Source organism: Dendrobates tinctorius, unplaced genomic scaffold (assembly GCF_039654945.1).
Source record: "Dendrobates tinctorius isolate UK_male_01 unplaced genomic scaffold, ASM3965494v1 ptg000155l, whole genome shotgun sequence".
NCBI classification, from domain to species: Eukaryota; Metazoa; Chordata; class Amphibia; order Anura; family Dendrobatidae; genus Dendrobates; species Dendrobates tinctorius.
Window position 1 is genome coordinate 2,905,997 of NW_027361822.1, and position 23,753 is coordinate 2,929,749.

The 23,753-nt window shown below is 41.3% G+C and overlaps 1 pseudogene; it reads right to left on the minus strand.

Annotated features, from left to right (window-relative positions):
• LOC141051000 (uncharacterized) overlaps positions 1-23,753 on the minus strand; it is a 51,947-nt pseudogene that overhangs the window by 25,738 nt on the left and 2,456 nt on the right.

The window sequence follows — 23,753 nt, forward strand, 5'->3', positions numbered from 1 at the left end:
CCTTTTCTGAAAAGCCACAGAGGCTGCAACGCCATTAAACAAGAGGCAACACTAGCCAAATAACACCATGAAGACCAAGCAGACTTCCCAAGCAGAGACTGAAGTATTTGTCCATACGACCACAATAAGCAGTTCACTCCTTTGAGGTGGCCTTTATGGAAGCGTGTGCAGAAAAAAAAGCCTTTACACACATAAATTGTAAGGTTCATTTTCAGATTGCCAAAAGACATGTGGGAGACTGCCCAAATGTATGGAGGAAGGTGCTGTGGTCAGATGAGGCAAAAACTGAACTTTTGGCCACCAAGGTAAACGCTATCTCTGGCACCAAACCAACGCAGTTCATCACCCCTAAAGTGAAATATGGTGGTGGCAGCGTCATGCTGTGCGGATGTTTTTCGGCAGCAGAGACAGGGAAAATGGTCCAAGTCAAGGGAAAGATAGATGGTGCAAAATACAGGGATTTTTTTTTCGCAAAACCTGTTTCAGTCTGTCAGTGATTGGAGACTGAGACGGAGGTTCACCTTCCATCACAACAATGACACGGAGCAAACTGCTAAAGCAACACACGAGCGTATTAAGTGGAAATGTCTAAATGCTTCGAAGCCGCCTAGTCAAAGCCAAGACCTTAATCCAATTGTGAATCTGTAGTCAGACTTGAAGATTTCTGTTCGCCAGAGGAAACCATCTAACTTGAATAAGCTGGAGAAGTTTTGCCTTGGGAATGAGCAAAAAACCCAGTGGTCAAATGTGGAAAGCTCATAGAGACTTATCCAAAGTGACTTGCAGCTGTAATTGCTGCAAAAGGAGGCTCTACAAAGTACTTACTTTAGAGGGGGAAATAGTTATGCACACTGAAGTTTTCAGTTATTTTGTGCCATTTGGTGTTTTCTTCACAATAAAAAGAAACACAAATGTTCACAGTTGTAGGCATGTTCTTTGCAAGAACTGATGCAAACTCTAAAAAAAAACAGTGAAATTCCAGGTTGCGAGGTAGAAAAAACTAAAAATGCTGGGGGGGGGGGGGGACTTTCGCAAACCACCGTATACATTTTCAAATAACCATTTAGTGCTCTGTTCTTTTCCCTTTTTTGTTGTACACAAATGACTTTAACTGATTATAATTTTTATTTTACATGTTGTTAAAACAAAAGTAGGTTCTCCCCTGTGTGAGTTTTCTCATGTTTAACAAGATCGTATTTCAGGGTAAAACATTTCTCATGTTCTGAACATAAAAATGGCATTTCCAATGTGTGAATTTTATGATTTCTATCAAGACCACATTTCTAGTTAAAACATTATGAACATTCTGAACCTGAAAACTATTTTTCCTGTGTGTGAATTCTTTGATGTGTAACAAGTTTGTGTTTCTCGCTATACTGTTTCCCACATTCTGAACATAAATATGGTTTCTCCCCTGTGTGAGTTCTGTGATGCCTAGCAAGTTGTGATATATCTGTAAAACATTTCCCACATTCTGAACATGAAAATGGCTTCTCCCCTGTGTGAGTTCTGTAATGTCTAGCAAGTTGTGATTTATCTATAAAACATTTACCACACTCTGAACATGAAAATGGCTTCTCCCCAGTGTGAGTTCTCTGATGTCTAATAAGATTGGATCTCTGATTAAAACAATCCCCACATTCTGCACATAAAAATGGTTTCTCCCCTGTGTGAGTTCTTTGATGTGTAACAAGATTTTTAAAACATTTCCCACATTCTGAGCATGAAAATGGCTTCTCCCCTGTGTGAGTTTTTTGATGTGAAACAAGATTTGATTTCCTTTTAAAATATTTCCCACATTTTAAACATGAAAATAGCTTCTTCCCTGAGTGACTTCGCTGATGTGAAAGAAATCTTGAGTTAATACTGTGGAATTTCCCAGATTCTGAATATAAAAATGGTTTCTCGCCTGTATGAGCTACTTCATGTTCATCAGTACTTTTGTTTTTCATATTTTCCTTTAATAAAGCAGAAGAAAATACATGTTGAAAAAGATCAGATGATAGATTTTTCCTAAAAAGGGCTTGAGGAGTATCTGGGATAATTATATGTTCTTTCTTTGGATCTGATGTGATACCATGATCACCTGCTGGAAGCTGTGAAAATATCACATGTCCCTCTGAGCTCCTGGTACCATCATCTGCCAAGAATAAATATGATTTTTATTAATTGTAAATAACGCTGCATTAGAATAAACTTAATATTTATATTATTCTAGCATTTATCAAATTTCCATACAAACTGTAATAGAATTTAACATTAGACGGATAAACACAGTAGCCAACCCAAGGACTAGTAGATTATGATGTTAGGCCACCAGGTTGTGCTTTTTCAATATTTTCTCTTCTCTGCTGAAGCCATACTTTCTGTAGGTTCTGGTTTCACTTCATCCATCACTAATCATTTGCGGCTTGTTGTTCAGTGGACCATCATACGTTCAACTTTAAGTTAGTGCTATTAGGTGGTGTCCATCTCTCATACCCTTTGCGACAGTTATAATACATGCATCTAGCACAAAGCACAGCAGTATGGTCATGTAAAAATAAGAACAAAAAAAAAAAAAGAACAAAGCAATAGATACAAGATAGGAAAACAAGTTATTTATACTACTTGATATGTCTTGGAAGTCAACAGTAAGGATTAGATTCTATAGTAGGAGCACTGAGGGATCTGAAAGTGAATTTGCAGCAGTGTCCTCTGCAAATTATGGTTGACAGTTGTTGGTGCTTTCAAAGGTCACGTAGCTTAAAGGCTACTGACATCTCTGTGCACAACAAACAGGCATCTGCATATGTGACTAAGCTCCTGTAGTTAAAGTTTTTTCAGCATTGAGCTATCCTGCTCATCAGAAACCCTCATAGCTGTTTATTCACCTCTTCCACATTCAGACTTCTTCCTTTTGGGGCAGGAATATGAGCTCTCCATCATCCTTCTCTTCTCCATGGGACATATTCACACTATTAAATTCTGCACTGTAAAAATAATGGTGTTGGGTGGCATCTGCTTAAAAGTACCCACAGCTGGTATTTTTTGTCTAGAGGAGGCTGGGTTTTTATAAAGTTGGGAAATTTGCATCACCTGGCCTCTCCTAACAATGATATTAAACAAGCCATAACCCGAACGGGCTAATTAAGGTCTGAAACCTTGGTCAAAGTTACGGTATCTGAGCACACAAATCTCCAATGGTGCCCAAACTTTTATATCAGTCCATTTTCCTTTTAGTAATTTTTAGAATGTAAAAAAACAGAAAATATATTTTATTTTTGCCTTAAATACAAAGGAAATGTGTCATCTTTAACTTTAGGCCTTTTAGAGGTTATGTCATCTTCAACTTGCCTAACTGTTCACAATAAAATAAATTTTGACCAGAGGTGTACAAATTTTTTCATTCCAATGTATTACCAAAATAAAAAATAAAAATGAATCACCCGGAAGGAAAAGAAATCGGCAGAGGCAAGATGTCAGAATATAAGAACATGATTGTACAATGTTGGAAGGGAACCAAAATCGGTTTAAGATTTAGGAATACAGACACATAAGCAAAGTTTTCAATAAGGGAAAAATATACTATGATCAGAGTGCATGGTAGTAGGTTTACAAAAAACATGGTAATACCGGACATTTGTTGAAGTCTTCAGTAGATCACCATATACTGTAATATAATTATCATGTGCCGCAAGACAGATCATGTAAACTGACCAGATATATGCAAGAGAGGAAATGTTAGAATATGTCACAAGAATAATCTTATATTTATTATGAGCAGAAGAAATTTCTGAACCCCTCTCCATAATCTTTGAAAATTCTTGGAGAACAAGAGAAGTCCCAGAAGACTGCAGAAGAGTAAATGTTGTTCCTATCTTCAAAAAGGGGAAGAAGGTGGACCCAGGCAACTATAGGCCGGTGAGTCTGACTTCTATACCAGGAAAGGTCTTTGAACAAATTATTAAACAACATGTATGTGAATACCTGGATAAGAATGAAGTGATTAAACAGAGTCAGCATGGGTTTGTAACTAATAAGTCATGTCAGACTAACTTAGTTTCCTTCTAAGACAGAAATCACTGACTGGATGGATCAGGGAAATGCTGTAGATATAGTATATCTTGACTTCAGCAAAGCATATGATGAAGTATCTCATTCAATCCTTATTGAAAAAATGACTAAGTATGGAATGGACAAGGCAACTGTTAGGTGGATTCATAACTGGCTTAGTGATCGGACCCAAAGAGTGGTCGTAAATGGCTGCACATCCAGTTGGAAGAATGTCTCAAGTGGGGTACCACAGGGCTCTGTCCTGGGCCCTGTATTGTTCAACATCTTTATCAACGATTTAGATGAAGGAATTGAGGGTAAACTGATTAAATTTGCTGATGACACAAAGCTAGGCGGGATAGCCAAAACTACAGAAAAGAGAGAGGATTTGAGAAGATATAAATAAATTGGAGGAGTGGGTAGCAACAAACAATGGTTTTTAACAGGGAAAAATGCAAAGTACTACATCTGGGCAATAAAAATGAAAAAAGCTATATACAGAATGGGAGGAATAGGGCTAAGCAACAGCACATGTGAAAAAGACTTGGGTATACTAATAGATCAGAGGCTGAATATGAGTCAACAGTGTGATGCAGCAGCAAAAAAGGCAAATCCAATTCTAGGATGTATTAACAGAAGCATACAGTCTAGATCACGTGAAGTTATTATTTCCCTTTACTCCTCTTTGGTCAGACCTCATCTGAAATAGTGTGTCAAGTTTTTGGCACCACATTTTAAAAATGATATCAACAAACTGGAGCAAGTTCAGAGACGAGCCATCAGAATGGTGACCGGTCTGCAAACCATGTCCTATGAGGAACGGTTACATGATTTAGGAATGTCTAGCATGCAAAAAAGAAGACTGAGAGGAGACTTAATAGCAATCTACAAATATCTCAAGGGCTGTCACATTGTAGAAAAATTCTCTTTATTCTCATTGGCACAAAAAAAGACGAAGCAGTGGGATGAAACTGAATGAGAGGAGACACAGATTAGATATTAGAAAAAACTTTTTGACAGTTTGGTTGATAAATGAGTGGAACAGGCTGCCACAAGAGGTGGTGAGTTCTCCTTCAATGGAAGTCTGCAAACAGAGGCTGGACAGACATCTGTCTGGGATGATTTAGTGAATTCTGCTTTGAGCAGGGGGTTGGACCAGATGACCCAGGAGGTCCCTTCCAACTCTACCATTCTATGATTCTATGGTATTAGTATGTGCATAATTATGGTGCATAAATAAGAAATACCCATAATGGAGGTGTGTTCCCTCAGGGATGGAGCCAACCCTGATGTGCGTTTCTGGCGCTGATTGTTTTTTTATAGTTTATACTCACCTGTGCTGTTATCTGTAGGAATCTCCTCTTTCCACCGCTCATCGCCCCTCACATATGTCTCTGTAGTATTAATATGAGTCAGATCTTTACCCTGAAACAGATGGACAAGTTGTAAGAAAAGATTCAGAAGAACAGAAAAGCTCATAAATTATCATGATGATCAAAAAATGACAGCAGTAGTTATCACATAGCTGCAGGTCTCCTGTCAAATCCAATCTGTTGTCTCCTAATTCTTACCAGCAGTCTCCATAACCAGATAATTGTGATAAGATCCAGACAACATCTAATGTCTACAATCAGCTTCATCCTGTCATCTCCACCAATTATAAAATATATACTGCATGGTCACATTACTAGCGACACCCGTCTAGTGACTTTTTGCTTTCAGAACATCAGCAATTCATCTTGTAATAGTTTCCACTAGATGAAGAAGTAGTTCTGCAGTAATAAATGCCCATCCCAACAGGATTCTAGCAATTGCAGCAAAGATGAAGAAACCGACATGTTGTGAACAGTCTCTTTTACCTCATCCTGGAGATGCTCTATAGCATGGGTAGGAAACCTCAGACAAAAGGGCAAAAACAGCCCTCAACAACATTTTATCCGGGGAGATTCATGGGGACCGCAGTGTTCCAGACGACAGCTGCGTCTTAATGGATGGCGACACTTTAATTTCTTCTGACTCTGTGAGCACGTGAGCACAATGTTCACTACCGATTGCTGCAGCACGCACAATGAAAGGTTTTCACGACCTTGACCTGTGCCCGCGTCAGGATGTACTTTGTGGGCACAGAAGAGGGCCACAGTGGCAGTATCTCCTGTGATGTCCATACAGCAACCCCAAAGTGTCTCCTGTGATGTCTATGCCCCAGATTCATGTCTCCTGTGATGTCTATGCTCAAGCTCCAGGTTTCCTGTGGTGTCAAGGCCCCAGCTTCATGTCTCCTGTGATGTCTATGCTCAAGCTGCATGCCTCCTGTGGTATTTATGCCACAGCCCATTGTCTCCTGTGATGTCTATGCCCCAGCTCCATGCCTCCTGTGGTGTCTATGCACAAACTCCATGTCTCCTGTGGTGTCTATGCCAAAGCTCCATGTCTCGTGTGGTGTCTATGCCCCAGCTCCATGTCTCCTGTGATGTCTATGACCCAGATCCATGTATCCTGTGGTGGCTATGACTCAGTTCCATGTCTTCTGTGGTGTCTATGCTCCATCGCCGTGTTTCCTGTGGTGTCTATGACCCAGCTTCGTGTCTCCTGTGGCTTCTATGCTCCAGTCCTGTGTCTCCTGTGGTGTCTATGCCTCAGCTCCATGTCTCCTATGATGTCTATGCCCCAGCCCCGTGTCTCCTGTGCGTCTATGTCCTGACCCCGTGTCTCCTGTGTGGTCTATGCCTCAATCCCATGTCTCCTGTGATGTATTTGCCACAGCCTGATATCTCCTGTAATGTATATATTGCTGTCTTGGTTTCTCCTATCTGATGTATAGAGCAGTCTCTGTGTCTCCTATGTGATGTACTGTATACGGCAAACTAGGTGTCTTCTATGTGATGTATATACAGCATAGTGCCATTGCATCCTATGTGATGTATATACAGCAGAGTACCAGTGTATCCTATGTGATATACAGTTGCTTCTCACAAAATTAGATCATCAAAAAGTTAATTTATTTCAGTTCTTCAATACAATAAGTGAAACTCCTATATTATGTAGAGTCATTACAAAAAGAGTGATCTATTTCAAGTGTTTATTTTTGTTAATGTTGATGATTATGGCTTACAGCCAATAAAAACCCAAAAGTCATTATCTCAGTAGATTAGAATAGTTTATAACCCCAGCTTGAAAAAATGATTTTAAGATCCGAAATGTTGGCCTACTGAAATGTATGTTCAGTAAATGCACTCAAAACTTGGTCAGGGCTTGTTTTGCATCAATTACTGCATCAATGCGGCATGGCATGGCAGCAATCAGCTGTAGCACTGCTAAGGTGTTATGGAAGCCTAGGTTGCTTTGAAAGCAGCCTTCAGCTCGTTTGCATTGTTGTGTCTGGTGTCTCTCATCTTCCTCTTGACAATACCCCATATATTCTCTATGGGGTTAAGGTCAGACGAGTTTACTGGCCAATCAAACACAGCGATACTCTTGTTTTTAAACCAGGAATTGGTACTTTTGGCAGTGTGGACAGTGCAGTGTGCCAAGTCCTGCTGGAGAATTAAATTTCCATCTCCAAAAAGCTTGTCGCAGGAGGGAAGCATGAAGTGCTCTAAAATTTCCTGGTAAACGGCTGCGCTGACTTCAGTTTTGATAAAACATAGTGGACCTACACCAGCAGATGACATGGCTCCCGAAACCATCAATGATTGTGGATACTTTACATTAGACCTTGGAAATCAAGGTCCCAGAGTCTGGAGGAAGAGTTGAGAGACAGACATATCAAGCTGCTTGAGGTCTAGTGTGAAGTTCCACAATCAGTGATGGTTTGGGGAGCCATGCCATCTGCCTATGTAGGTCCACCGTGTTTTATCAAGACCAAAGTCAGCGCAGCCGTCTATCAGGAAATTTTAGAGCACTTCATGCTTCCCTCTACTGACAAGCTTTTTTGGAGATGGAAATTTCATTTTCCAGCAGGACTTGGCACCTGTCCACACTGCCAAAAGTACCAATACCTCGTTTAAAAACAATATTATCACTGTTCTTGATTGGCCAGCAAACTCGCCTGACCTTAACCCCATAGAGAATCTATGAGGTAAGGTAAAAAGAGGAAGATGAAAGACACCAGACCCAACAATGCAGATGAGCTGAATGCTGCTATCAAAGCAACCTGGGCTTCTATAAAACCACAGCAGTGCCACAGGCTGATCGCCTTCATGCCACGCCGCATGGATGCCAAAGGAGTACCAACCAAGTATTGAGTGCATTTACTGAATATACATTTCAGTAAGTATTTCGTTAGCCACCAATTGTGCAAGTTCTCCCACTTAAAAGGATGAGAGAGGCCTGTAATTGACATCATAGGTAGACAATGACTATGAGAGTCATAATGAGAAAACAAATCCAGAAAATCACCTTGTCTGATTTGGCAAGATTAATTTTGCAAATTATGGTGGAAAATAAGTATTTGGTCATTAACAAAAGTTAATTTCAGTATTAGTAGAGGTCAAACGTTTTCTTTAAGTCTTCACAAAGTTGGCCCACACTGTTGGTGGTATGTTCCCTCATTCCTCCAGGCAGATCTCCTCTAGAGCAGTGATGTTTTGGGCGTGTCGCTGTGCAACACAGATTTTCAAATCCCTCCAAAGGTTTTCTATGGAGTTGAGATCTGGAGACTGGCTAGGCCACTCCAGGACCTTAATATGCTTCTTACGAATCTACTCCTGTTTCTCTGGCGGGGAATTTGCAAAACCATTTTTTTAGGGACCACCTCACATTTGAAGTGACTTTGAAGGGCCTATATGACAGAAAATGCCTCAAAATGACACCATTCTAAAAACTGCACCCCACAAGGTACTCAAAATCGCATTCAAGAAGTTTATTAACCCTTCAGGTGCTTCACAAGAATGTTTGGAATGTAGAAGAAAAAATAAACATTTACTTTTCTTTCACAAAAGTTTTCCTTTAACCCCTTCACTACCAAGGGTGGTTTGCACGTTAACTACCGGGCCAATTTTTACAATTCTGACCACTGTACCTTTATGAGGTCATAACTCTGGAACGCTTCCATGGATCCCGGTGATTCTGACATTGTTTTCTCGTGACATATTGTACTTCATGTTAGTGGTAAAATTTCATTCATATAACTTGCGTTTTTTTGTGAGAAAAACGGAAATTTGGCGAAAATTTTGAAAATTCCGCAATTTTCCAACTTTGAATTTTTATGCCCTTAAATCACAGAGATATGGCACACAAAAAAGTTAATAAGGCTGGTTTCACATTAGCGCTTTTTAAGCGCACGCACGGCCGGGGGTAGCTCCGGCCCCGAGCCGGCTCTCTGCCCGGCATGCCCGCCCCTTGCTTGTAGCGCCGCCTCCTAGCGCACAGCGGCGCCTGCGCACTTTTGACGGTGCGCTGTGCGCGCCAAAATCAAACTTCGGATTTCGGCGTGCTCGGCACACCGTCAAAAGTGCGCAGCGCAGGTCAAAGCGCAACTAGCGCACGGCCTGCGCACGATCTGCGCACCCTATGCTAAAGATAGGGTGCGCCGATCGCAGGCGCCGCTGTGCGCTAGGAGGCGGCGCTACAAGCAAGGGGCGGGCACGCCGGGCAGAGAGCCGGCTCGGGGGCGGAGCTACCCCCGGCCGTGCGTGCGCTTAAAAAGCGCTAATGTGAAACCAGCCTTAGTAACATTTGCCACATGTTTACTTTACATCAGCACAATTTTGGAACCAAAATTTTTATTTGTTAGTAAGATATAAGGGTTAAAAGTTGACCAGCGATCTCTCATTTTTGCAACACCATTTTATTTTTACAGACCACATCACATTTGAAGCCACTTTGAGGGGTCTATATGATAGAAAATACCCAAAAGTGACACCATTCTAAAAACTGCACCCCTTAAGGTGCTTAAAACCACATTCAAGGAGTTTATTAACCCTTCAGGTGCGTCACAAGAATTTTTTGAATATTTAAAAAAAAATAACATTTAACTTTTTTTCACAAAAAAAATTACTTCAGGTTCAATTTTTTTTATTTTACCAAGTGTAACAGGAGAAATTGGACTGCAAAAATTATTGTGCAATTTGTCCTGAGCACGCTGATACCTGATATGTGGGGGGGAACCACTGTTTCGGCGCATGGCAGAGCTCAGAAGGGAAGGAGCGCCGTTTGACTTTTTCAATGCAAAATTGGCTGGAATTCTGATCGTACGCCATGTCGCGTTTGGAGAGCCCCTGATGTACCTAAACAGTGGAAACCCCCCACAAGTGACCCCATTTTTGAAACTTAGACCCCCTAAGGAACTTATCTAGATATGTGGTGAGATCTTTGAACCCACAAGGGCTTCACAGAAGTTTATAACGCCCAGGCGTGAAAATAACAAAAAAAAATTTTTTCCACAAAAATGATATTTTTGCCCCCAAATTTTTATTTTCCTAAGGGCAACAGGAGAAATAGGACCCCAAAAGTAGTTTTGCAAATTGTCCTGAGTAGGCTGATACCCCATATGAGGGGGTAAAACACTGTTTGGGTGCATGGCAGAGCTTGGAAGGGAAGGAGCACCATTTGACTTTTTCAACGCAGAATTGGCTGGAATTGAGATCAGACGCCATGTTGCGTTTGGAGAGCACCTGATGTGCGCAAATAGTGGAAACCCCCAATTCTAACCCTAGCCCTAACCCTAACCCTAGCCCTAACCCTAGCCCTAACCCTAGCCCTAACCCTAACCCTAGCGGGAAAATGGAAATAAATACATTTTTTTAATTTTATTATTTTTCCCTAACTAAGGGGGTGATAACAGGGGGTTTGATTTACTATTTATGGCGGTTTTTATATTTGGCAGCTGTCGCACGCTAAAAGACGCTTTTTATTGTAAAAATAGTTTTTGCATCACCACATATTGAGAGCTATAATTTTTCCATATTTTGACCCACCGAGTCATGTGAGGTCTTATTTTTTGCGGGACGAGTTGACGTTTTTATTGGTATCATGTTTGGGCATGTGACATTTTTTGATCGCTTTTTATTTCGTTTTTTGGGACGCAGAATGAACAAAAACCAGCGTTTCATGAATTTCTTTTGGGTGGTGCGTTTACGCTGTTCCGGGTGCGGTAAAATTTATAAGGCGGTTTTATTCTTCGGGTCAGTACGGTTACAGCGATACCTCATTTAGGTCTTTTTTTTATGTTTTGGCGCTTTTATGCAATGAAAACAATTTTATGTAAAAAATAATTATTTTTGCATCACTTTATTCTGCGAGCTATAACTTTTTTATTTTTTCGCTGATGATGCTGTATGGCGGCTCGTTTTTTGCGGGACAAGATGACGTTTTCAGCGGTACCATGGATATTTATATGCGTCTTTTTGATCGCGCGTTATTGCACTTTTTGTTCGGCGGTAGGATAATAAATCATTTTTTGCTTCGTTTTTTATTTTTTAAGGGGTTCGCTTAAGGGGTTAACTATTGGGACAGTTTTATAGGGCGGGTCGTTACGGACGCGGCGATACCAAATATGTGTACTTTTATTGTTGTTTTTTTTATTTCCAAAAAATGAATTTTTGGGGGAATATTTTTTTTTTTTTTAAATTTATTTAGCGATTTTTTTTAAATTATTTTTACACTTTTTTTTTATTTTTTTTTACTTTATTACAATGTCCCAGGGGGGACATAACTGTCCTGTGACAGATCGCTGATCTGTCACATCACAGATCACTGTGACAGATCAGCGATCTGTCACAGGCTTCCTCATGCCTGCGCTTTGCAGGCACTGAGGAAGCCAGCTTCCTGCAGGCCCCCGGAGGTCCCCGTCGCCATATTGGATCCGGGGACCTGCAGGGAAAGAGCCCCCCCCCGCAGCAGCGCTGCACATTGCGCTGCCGTGGGGGGCTCAGGGAAGCACGGAGGGAGCCCCCTCCCTGCCGATGCTTCCTTTTAACCCCCGGTACACCGCGATCGTGTTTGATCGCGGTGTGCAAGGGGTTAACGTGTCTGGGGCGGTCCGTGACCGCCCCTGACACATTGTGCCGGGTGTCAGCTATGATAATTAGCTGACACTCGGCCGCGATCAGCGGCGCTCACCACGTGGGCGCCGCTGATCGTGATGACGTAATATTCCGTCCATGGTAATTAGGTCCATGGTCACATGGACAGAATATTACATCAATTGTAGGTAAGGGGTTAAAGGGAACCTGTCACCACTTTTCTGGCCTACCAGCTAAAAATATCAGTTAATTGAGTGTCAGCTATGCATTCCACAACTACTTATGAAACCCCCTGACTCCCCATGTATCACCCATAAAAACCTTTTTTTTTGCTCCCGCACTGTATGGTAATGTGTTCGGTTTGGTCCGATGGGCGTTGCATACTGCGCACACGCGAGAACTGATTTGACTGCGCACGCGCAAAATCTCTAAGCGATCTGCGTTATTCACATCAAGGAATGTGTACAGCAAGCCGAGGAGGGATTGAGGGAGGGAACCAAAGCAACGTCCATTGAACCGGATTGAACACATTACCATACAGTGCGGGAGCAATAAAAAAGGTTTTTACGGTTGATACATGGGGAGTCAGGTGGTTTCATAAATAGTTGTGGAATACATAGCTGACACTCAATTAACTGATATTTTTTAGCTGGTAGGCCAGAAAAGTGGCGACAGGTTCCCTTTAAACTTAATTTTTTTTTTTACTTTTGCAAGGGTAACAGGAGAAAATGGACCACAAATTTTGTTGTGCAATTTCTCCTGAGTATGCCGATACCCCATGTGTTGGGGAAATCTACGGTTTGGGCACACAGCAGGGCTCAAAAGGGAAGGAGCGCCATTTGACTTTTTGAATGTAAAATATGCTGGTATAATTAGTGATATGCAAATAAAGACCGTGGAGCCTCATTTAAGAGTCTCAAACACGGGACTAGCCAGATCTTCCTCCAGGGAAGGGCCCAGCCAATGAGTGGCTCCTTTCGGAAACCACCATTACCACCATATTAAGTGTCCCTTTAAGTCAATATCCAGCTCTTTACAAGTTTACAGATATGACAAGGGAAATACCAAGGCCAGGTATCCATCCACAGACAGCTCTTTCGGGGTGTTGCCCCTCATCAGTGTGGAGTAGGATTCTGGCTAGGTGGGAGCAATGCCTAGCAGACCAACATCACAAAACAATCACTGACCTCAGGGAGACCAGTCAAAGAAAACACTGCAGCAGCCGGCAAAATATTGACTTAAAGGGCCACTTAATATGGTGGTAATGGTGGTTTACGAAAGGAGCCACTCCTTGGCTGGGCCCTTCCCTGGAGGAAGATCTGGCTAGTCCCGTGTTTGAGACTCTTAAATGAGGCTCCACGGACTTTATTTGCATATTCGTAATTCCCAGGGAGCAATGCACCTAGGATTTCACCGATTGAGCGCCTTTGCCGGCTGCTGCAGTGTTTTCTTTGATTGGTCTCCCTGAGGTCAGTGATTGTTTCGTGATGTTGGTATAATTAGTGGTTGTCACGTCACGTTTGAAGAGCCCCTGATGTGCCTAAACAGTGGAAATCCCTCACAAATGACACCATTTTGAAAACTAGACCTTATCTAGATGTGTATTGAGCACCTTGAACCCCCAGATGCTTCACAAAAGTTTATAACATTAAGCCATGAAAATAAAAAATAAAAACAATTTTTCCCACAAAAATCTTTTTTAGCTACAAATTTATTTTCACAAGGGCAAAAGGAGAAAATGGACCCCAAAGTTTCTTGTGCAATTTTTCCTGAGTTCACTGATACTCCATATGTAGTCGAAAACTATTTTAGAGGCACAGGGCAAAGCTCAGAAGGGAAGAAACGTCATATTACAGTGCAGATTTTGCTGCATGTTACATTGACAGAGCCCCTGAGGTGCCAGAACAGCGGAACCCTCCATAAGTAACCCCATTTTACAAACTAAACCTCTCAATGAATCCATCAAGGGGTGCAGTGACTAGATTGACATCACAGGTGAGTCACAGACTTTTATACCATTGGGCAGTAAAGAAAAAATAATTGAAATTTTTACCACCAAGATTGTGTGTTAGCCACAAGTTTTACATTTTCACACTGGGAAATGGGTAAAAATGGCACCAAAATGTGTCCCAAAATATCTGGTGAATGTAGAAATATCCCATATGTGGCTGTACAGTACTACTTTGCCATACAGTGTGACTCGGGAGGGACGGAGCGCTATTTGCCTACTGGAGCGCAGATTTTCCTAGACTAGTTTGCGGATTCCATATAAAGAGCCCCTAAATGCTAGAAAAACAGGACCCCCCCCTCAAGTGACTCCATTTTGGAAATTATAACCCTGTGGGAATTTATCTACACATGTACTGATGATTTTGACTCAATGGGTGAATGAAAATTGCAAATAGCCATTGTAGTGACCAGTACGCTGGAATGACCAGTACGTTGCTGCCACCAGTACATTATTCCCAGCTCATGCTTCTGGAGACATGCACATGTAAATTTGGTGACCTTTCATCACTACAGAAATGCCAGACATGTGAGCACTAAATGTGGGGTTCAGAAGGGAGGGGGGCATTTGCTGAAATTTGTTTTGGCCGGTCAGGTGCCATTTCGATTTTCCAGAGCCCTTGTGCTACCAGTGAGGCTATTTTTACACGTACCGCTTTTTGTGCGGCCCGTTTTTGCGGGCCGTATCGCCTCATTTTGTATGGTCTGCCGCAATAACGAGCTGCAAAAAAGCTTGCGGATCGTAAATAGTATTGGAAAAAAAAAACAGGTTCCGCAAAACAGAAAGTCACGGTGCTCCGCAAAAACAAACTTCCGTTCGTTTTTGCGGCTGTAAATACGTCCCTCACGGCCATACGGCACACGGTGCACCGTGGAATTTTTGCGGGCCGATTTTGCAGCCCCATAGTATCTATTGGGACCGCAAAATCGGCCCGCAAAAACACGGTAAGTGTAAAAGCAGCTTAATGTGGAAGCCCACAATATATTTCCATTAACAGATGACAGATCTGAGTGGGGACTTTCTTTTTTTGTGGATTGAGTTGAAGCTTTTATTGGGAACATTTTACATAACGTTTGGGATCACATTTATCTGGCACTCTACACTAACCAATTACTTTGAGATTTCCATTTAAATCTCTGAGTGACGTGATTCAGATGAAATCCCCAAGGGATCCATTCACTATAATGAGGCAGCAGAGTTACTGTGGACTCCATCTGGCCTCTGTTCAGTGGTGTCCTTCTTTTCAGAAGTACACAGAACTGTGGCCGACAGAATTTTTTAGCAATCCTAAAAAGACGGACTCCACCTGGATCACAGGTCAGACGGCATCCACAGTGCCTCCATCTGCCTCATTATAGGGAATTTTCCACCGGGGGTTCTGTCTGAATCACATATTTCAGAGAATTACAATGAAACCCTGGTGTGTGCAGGATAAATGTGCGTCAAGCATTACCGCGATCTTTGGGAGGCAGATTGAAAAAATCAATAGCATGTGAAGAATTAGTTTTACTTATTTTTTATGCCATATAAGCGATTAGGCAACTTTATTCTTTGGGTCGGTGTGATTACAGTGATACCAGATTTACCAGTCACGTAAGAGTTTGTTTTTTGCGGGAAAAGCTGACTTTTTTATGGGTACCATTTTTGGGCACATGACATTTTTTGACCGCTTTCTATTCTGATTTTTGGGAGTCAGAATGAACATAAACCAGCAATTCAGGAATTACTTTTTTTTTTTTAAATACATACTGCTCCGCGTGTAATAAAATTGGCAGCTTTATTCTTCAGGTCAGTATGATTACAGCAATACCCATTTATATTGTTTTGGCACTTTTACACAATAAATTTTCTAGAAAAAAATAATTATTTTTGCATCGCTTTATTCTGAGAGCTATAACTTTGATATTTTTCTGCTGATGGAGCTGTATGGCAGCTTGTTTTTTGCGGGACAAGATGATGTCAACAGAGGTACCATTTTTATTTACATCTGCCATTTTGATCACATTTTATTGCACTTTTTGTTCGGCGGTATGATGATAAAGCATTGTTTTTTGCCTCTAATTTATTTTTTTTACGGTGTTCACTGAAGGAGTTAACTAGTGAGACAGTTTTATAGAGCGCGAACGCGGCGATACCAATGTGTTCATTTTTTTATTTACATAAATAAATGTATTTATTGGAAAAATATTTTTCTTTTTTTCTTTATTTAGGGATTTTTTTTCTAAATATTTTTACACTTTGTAAATTTTTTTTTAATGACTTTTTTTTACATTGTCCCAGGATGGGACATTACTATATTACATCATATCACTGATCTGACACTCTGCAATGCGGAGTATCAGATCAAGATCTGACAGGCAGGGATGGAGACATGCCAGTGCCTGCTCCCAGCAGGCACTCACAAGCCTCCTTCCTTGCAGGACTGGGAAAGACCCCGCAGCCATCTTGGGGCCGGGGGTCTCAATGGAGACCATCAGTACAATGCGACCGCTTCGCGTTGTCCTGATGGAAGTGCGCAGGGAGCCCCTTCCCTGCGTGATGCTTCTCTATGCCGCTGTCACGACTGACAGCGGCATCAGAGGGATTAAATGCCCGTGATCGGTGCTAGCACCGATCATCGGCGTTGCTGTGGGGTGTCAGCTGTCAACAGACAGCAGACACCCACACCCGATCGCCGTGGCGCTCAGCATGAGGACATGCAATCAGTACGCCGTACTAATACCGCTGTTTGTGGGAATGCATCTCCTGCAGAGCAGTACTCGTACTGCGCATGTTGGGAAGTGGTTAAATGTTTGAACAAGTATAGCATGATCATTTTCAAGTTGATCATTTTTTAATATATTAATGTTCATTAAGTTTTGAAAAGGGAATACAAATACAAATGCGAACACCGGGTACAAGTTGTGCCACAAGTAGAGATGAGCGAATTTGTTCGGATTCATTTCCGAATACAATCGGACTAAAATATTGCTTTTGCAATATTAGTCGAACACAGCCAAACGTCATTAGAGCCGATGGGAGTAAAAATTACCGAATATGTTCAGAACCGAACATAAGACATACATTCGGCACAAATAGTGTTCGAAAAAAACCCGAAATGTCAAAATCAAATTCGGGGCCAAAAACTGAACAAATTCGCTCATCTCTAGCCACAAGTAGTAGGTCAAACATGACCACATAACCATAACAATAAACAGTATTTCCAAAACATTTGAAAACACTTGAAAACTAAATGAAAGAAGTAAACGCAATCCAAGGTAGAGTCGCTGGTAGTATATTGGTTCACTGTGTTTTAGGATATGCTTGAGTAGTGATTCAAGACTTAAATATTAAGCCACTACCTATTTATGTGAGTTAACAAAGAGAGGTAATAAAAGAAATCAATTTTAATACTGCCTAATTGCGGTGAGCCCTGGCTGCGCAGTAGGGAGATGGTGGGGATTCTCTCTGAACTGTTAGAACATGTATCTCATTAAGGAAGGGGTTGAGGGTGCAGGTGGAGGCCCTAGAGGAGGCAGAAGCCAGTGGAGGAAGTGTTAAATGTAGAGGTTTGCCGGCAAGCCTTGGGTATTCCAAGACTTGTGGAGCAGCGCCTGTCACCACAGCCACCAGACTCACCCAGTGCCCAGTCAGCAAGATGTAACGCCTTTGGCCATGCTTACTTGACCAAGTGTCTGTGGTGAAATGAACCCTGGCAGACAGAGATTTAGTCAAGGAACAGGTGATGCTGTGATACGCTGGTGTAGTGCCGGGACAGCTTTCTTAGAAAAGTAATGGCGACTGGGCAATTGGTACTGGGGGACTGCGACGGCTTTCAGCTTTCAGAAACCGTCTGTAGGTACCAGGCAGAAAGGCAGCATTTCCATAGCCAACAGATTGGAGATGGTGTAGTTCAACCTCTTAGCTTTGTCATGCGTGGGAGGAAGCAATATTTAACGTGACCACAACTGTGGAAACGTGGGCTGGCTGCAGTGCTGAGAGAGGGGCGGAGTACGGTGAACTAGAAAACTGCTGGACTATGAGAGAGGAGTAGGCAGAGATGTTACGGTGGATTGAGAAACTTGTGGTGTGCTCGTTCTCGGAGATCGGTCAAAAACAGCATGCATGTCCACTTCCGTTACAGCTGACGGTAGGCTCTCAGTCAGTGTGACTGGAGCGGGTAAAGAACCCGAGGTTCTGCGGTCGAAGACCTGCGTCAATAGTTGGCAGGGTAAAAGAGGAGGAGGAAGAAGCAGCAGATGCGATTGATGGGGCGGCTGATGGTTGTTGAGGTCCGCATTTTTGCGCAGTGGGATTCCCACAGTAACGCATTTTGATTGCGCATTAAAAGGTTCATACATGTACAGATGTGGTCGAAATTGTTGGTACCCCTCATTTAATGACAGAAAAACCACAATGGTTACAGAAATAACTTGAATCTGACAAAAGTAATAATAAATAAAAAATCTATGAAAATGAACAAATGAAAGTCAGACATTGCTTTTCAATCATTGTTCCACTGAATTAAAAAAAAAAATAAAAAAACTCATGAATTAGGCCTGGACAGAAATGATGGTACCCCTGAAAATAATGTGACAAAAGGGATATGATAAATCAAGGTGTCTCCACTAATTAGCATCATAGGTGTCTACAATCTTGGAATCAGTGTATAGGGCTACAGATACTCACTGTGCTGTTTGGTGACATGGTGTGTATCACACTCAACATGGACCAGAGGAAGCGAAGGAAAGAGTTGTCTCAGGAGATTAGAAAGAAAATTATAGACAAACATGTTAAACGTAAAAGCTATAAGACCATCTCCAAGCAGCGTGATGTTCCTGTGACTACAGTTGCACATATTATTCAGAAATTTAAGATCAACGGAACTGTAGTCAACATCCCTGGATGTGGCCGCAGGAGGAAAATGGATGACAAATCAAAGAGACGGATAATATGAATGGTAACAAAATAGCCCAGAAAAACTTCTAAACAGATTAAAGGTGAACTTCCAGCTCAAGGAACATCAGTGTCAGATCGCACGATCTGTTGTTGTATGACCCAAAGTGGACTTCATGGTAGATGACCAAGGAGGACACCATTGTAGAAAAAAATCATAAAAAAGCAAGACTGGAATTTGCTAAACTACATATTGACAAGCCACAAAGTTCCTGGAAGAATGTCCTATGGACAAATGAGACAAAAATGGAACTTTTTGGCAAGGCACATCAGCTCTAGTTTCACAGCCGGAAAATTAATCATATCAAGAAAAGAGCACTGTCCCAGCTGTGAAACATGGATGAGGCTCTGTTATGTTCTGGGCTAAGAGGAAAACATTTGACTATTCTGAAGTGGCCTTCTATGAGCCCTGACCTAAATCCTACTAAGCATCTTTGGAAAGAGCTGAAACATGCCGTCTGGAAAAGGCAACCTTCAAACACGAGACAACTGGAGCAGTTTGCGCTAGATGAGTGGGACAAAATACCTGTTGCGAGGTGCAGAAGTCTCATTGACCCAACAAACAGGCTCTCCACGCATGTGCGGTGAGTGTGACACAGCCGCAACACATGCAGCTGCGGCGCTGATCAGCTGGCGCAATCCAGGAAGCTGGGTTCCCTTTGCAGCTTATTCGGTACGCAGTAGCGATTGCTGAATAAAAGGGAACCTGAACAAATTCGCTCAACTCTACTAATGACCAACCAATGTATTCTAACACGTTAGATGGACACCAGTGCTGTATTCAGTTGAAATTTACAAAACTGTGCACTACCTGCTCCTCAGCACAATTATTGAATTCTGCTTAAAAACAGTAATTTACATCCACGGGATCCCCTTTTGTTGCATTTTTTTTACTCCACCACAACATTTTCAGTACTCGTACTTTTGACAAAAAACCTCAAGGTTAGGAGTTTTTCAAAATTTGGACCTTACCTTAAAACTTGACCACTATGCCTAGTTGACGAGCTCAATATTGCCAGTCTATCGTGGCCTCACACTGAAAAATGATTACTTAGTTTTATATTACACTCAGGTCTAATTTGTATACAGGAAAGCTTCAATGAAGAAAGTTTTTAGCATCTCTAATAAATTGGCCATTCAGTGTATAATACTGGTGGATAAAACAAGACTCAACACAAGACCTTCAAACCCTTCTACACATTATAAGGGAGATTTCAAAACTCCTTCTCTTCATCTACCTGATGATCCTGTGGAACACTGAGATTTTCTTTTTTACAGTCCTGTGAAAGAAGAGGACGGGGACATCTCTCTGGTGTTGTCCTCTTACTGGATAGAACTGGAGGGAAAACATACAGGGATTAAATTCATTATTTACATATAGATAACTATAGGCCATGTGTATTTAGTCCTGTCTATTACCTGGTGATGTGAGGGGCTGGGGAACCTCCATCATGACGTCCTTGTACAGATGTTTGTGTCCTTCTAAATACTCCCACTCCTCCATGGAGAAATAGACGGTGACATCCTGACACCTTATAGGAACCTGACACATACAATGATACCGTCATCCCCCGATCCCTCCATAGCGTTACTGTATAATGTCCCAGCATTCCCAGTAGTGTCACCTCTCCAGTCAGTAGCTCAATCATCTTGTAGGTGAGTTCTAATATCTTCTGGTCATTGATGTCCTCATGTATCAGGGGGTGAGGTGGAGGCCCTGTGATTGGGCTCAGGGTTCTTCTCCATCTCTCAGGCAGAATGACCTGACAGCACTCACTAGAGGCATTTACAACTATGTAATCCTGGTTGTGGAGAAACACATTAATAAATCTCACTACAGACATTTCTAGAGTCCTAACCTCTACAGTTCTGTCCATCTGTTATTCCCATCAATAAGAATGATGTAATGTGACATCATGAGAATCTCTCACCTCTCCAGTAAGCCGGAATAGGATCTCTAGGGTGAGGTGTATTATCTTCTCCACCATCTTGTCCCTATCCTTATCCATCCTTGATGGTCAATCAGGAAACTTCTTTTATATATTAGACCTCAACTGAGAGGATCCAATATTATAGGAACCTGAATGGGGAGAAGATGATGATGTAACATCATAAAGATCCCATGTAAGAAATCTCCAGAGCTGTTACAGGTATAGAAAATCTCTGAGTTGCTGGATTTTGTTAATTCTGCCTCCCAAAAGTAGACATAGAAAGCGATCAAAAAATGTTGTGGTCCCGAAAATGGTACCAATATAAATGTCAACCAGTTCAACAAAATACAAGCCCTCACATGACTCTGTCGACAGAAATAAAAAATTATAGCTCTCAATCTATGGCAATGCAAAACATGAATATTTTTCAATGCAAAAACTTGAAATTTGTAAAAAAAAAAAGTGTCCTTTAGAGTGTGACAGTAGCCAAACATAAAAAGCTGATAGAAATCTTGAATCAATGACATCGCACCAACCCAAATAATAAAATTGTCTAATCAAAAATACTGCAATGGCGTAAAAAAAATAAAACCAATTCTTGACTTACTGTTGATTTGTTTATGCTGCCTCCCAAAAAACGCACTATTCTGCATTTTATGCCAAGTGTTTACACTGGGGTTTCCGTGAAAAATCTCTGAAATACACGATTCAGACGAAACCCCTGATGGAAGATTCCCTATAATGAGGCAGATGGTCCACCACAGTTTTGTGCACCTCTTAAAAGCAAGATTCCACCACATAAAAGCCACACAGTCCAGAGTGTCTCTGATGCCTCATTAGTGAATGGATCTCTCAAGATATTTATTTGAATCACAAATTTTGTAGATTTAGGTGGAAACCCTAATGAAAGCGCTTAGCATAGAGCACAGGATAAATGTGATTCAAAATATTCTGTAATCTGAAATGCCACCAATAATAGCTTCTACTCAACCCACAAAAAAAAAATCTCACTCTTCTCGTAAACAAAAAATAAAAGGGGTGTCCACATTACTGGCAGGACAAAGGCTTTGGAAATGTGACATAGCTCCACCAAAAGAAATTCAGGGGTACTTGTGCTTCCAAATCCAAATGCTCCCTCCTCCTGATGACTAAAACATAGTGGGCACTACAATGGCATATTAGCAGAAACTCCCATTGCTGCTCATTTCTGAAAAACGCCCATGGAGTCAAAATCATCACTATACCTGTGGATGAATTCCCAAAGGGTGTAATTTCCAAATTGGGGTTAAATGAGGGGGGATTCTGCTTTTCTGGCACTGAGGGGATCTGTATATGGGGTTCATAAATTAGTCTATGGGTATTGCGACACTCACTGGAAATTGTGTAACAAATTATGCCGTCATTTTATATCTATTTTCCTTTGTGAAAATTTAAAATATGGGGCTAAAACAACATTATAGTGGTAAAAAAAAAAAATTTCTTCACTGTTCAATGGTATAAAATTTTGGGTAACACGTGGTGTCAATAAGTTCACTGCACCCCTAAATGATGTAATTAAGAGGTGTAGTTTGTAAAGTGAGGTCACTTATGGGGGATCCTGCTTTCCTGACTCCTCAGATGCTCTGTCAATGTGACATGGCAACCTCAAACCATTGCAAACAAATCTGCACTCCGATATGGCATTCCTTCCCTTCTGAGCTTTGCTCTCTGCATAAAAAGCAGTTTTTGATCACATATGGGGCATTGCTGTACTCTGAAGACAATGTGTAACAAGTTTTGTGGTCCATTTCTCCTATTATCCCTTTTTGGAAATTAAAAGCTTGGGGCTAAAACATTTTAGTGGAGAAAAGTGTAACTTTTCATTTTCTCAGCCCAATTTTATACAATTACATGTTGGTTTAAATGCTCGCTACAGTCCTAGAGGAATTCTTTGAGAGAGAATTTCCAAAATTTGGGGGCTTCTGCTGTTCTGGAACATGGTGTAGATAATATATTCCAGAAAATGTTGACTCCAAAAATCAAATAGCGCACTAGTTGGGTATCCTTGCACTCGGGAGAAATTGCACAACAAATTATATGGTCCATTTTCCCATTACCTTTGTGAAAATGACAAATTTGAGGCTGGAACAACATTTCTGGGAAAAAAAAAAAAACTTTCATTTTTAATTTTCAGAGTCAAATTCTGTGAAGCACCTCTGGGTTCAAGATGCTGACCACATCTCTAGATAAATTCCCCGAGGGGTGTAATTTACAAAATGGGGTCACTTTTGGGGTTTTCCACTATTTAGGCACATCAGAGGCTCTCCAAACACGACATGACGTCCGCTATCCATTACAGACAATTTTGCACTCCAAAAGTCAAATGGCGCTCCTTCCCTTCCGAGCCATGCCATGCGCCCAAACAGCCTTGGGGAATAGGTGTACTCAGGAGTAATTGAACAACAAATTGTATGGTCTATTTTATTCTGTTATCATTGTAAAAATAAAAAATGCTCTGGTAAAGCAACATTTTTATTGGAAAAATGTATTTTTCCCATTTTCACGGCTCAGTGTTATAAAATAATGTGAAGCATCTTTGGGTTCAAGGTGCTCACTATATCTCTAGAATAAATATCAACTCTAATATGGCACTTCTTTTCTTCTGAGCTTTGCACCGTGCCTCAAAAGTAGTTTTCGATCACATAAGGGGCATCAATGTACTCAGTAGAAATTGCATAACAATTTGTATGGTCCTTGTGAAAATTAAAAATTAGGGGTAAAAACAACATTTTTGAGGGAAAAATTTATTTTTTCATTTTCACAGTTCAACGTTATAAACTTCTGTGAAGCACCTGGGCTCACCACATGTCTAGATAAATTCCTTCAGGGGTCTAGTTTCCA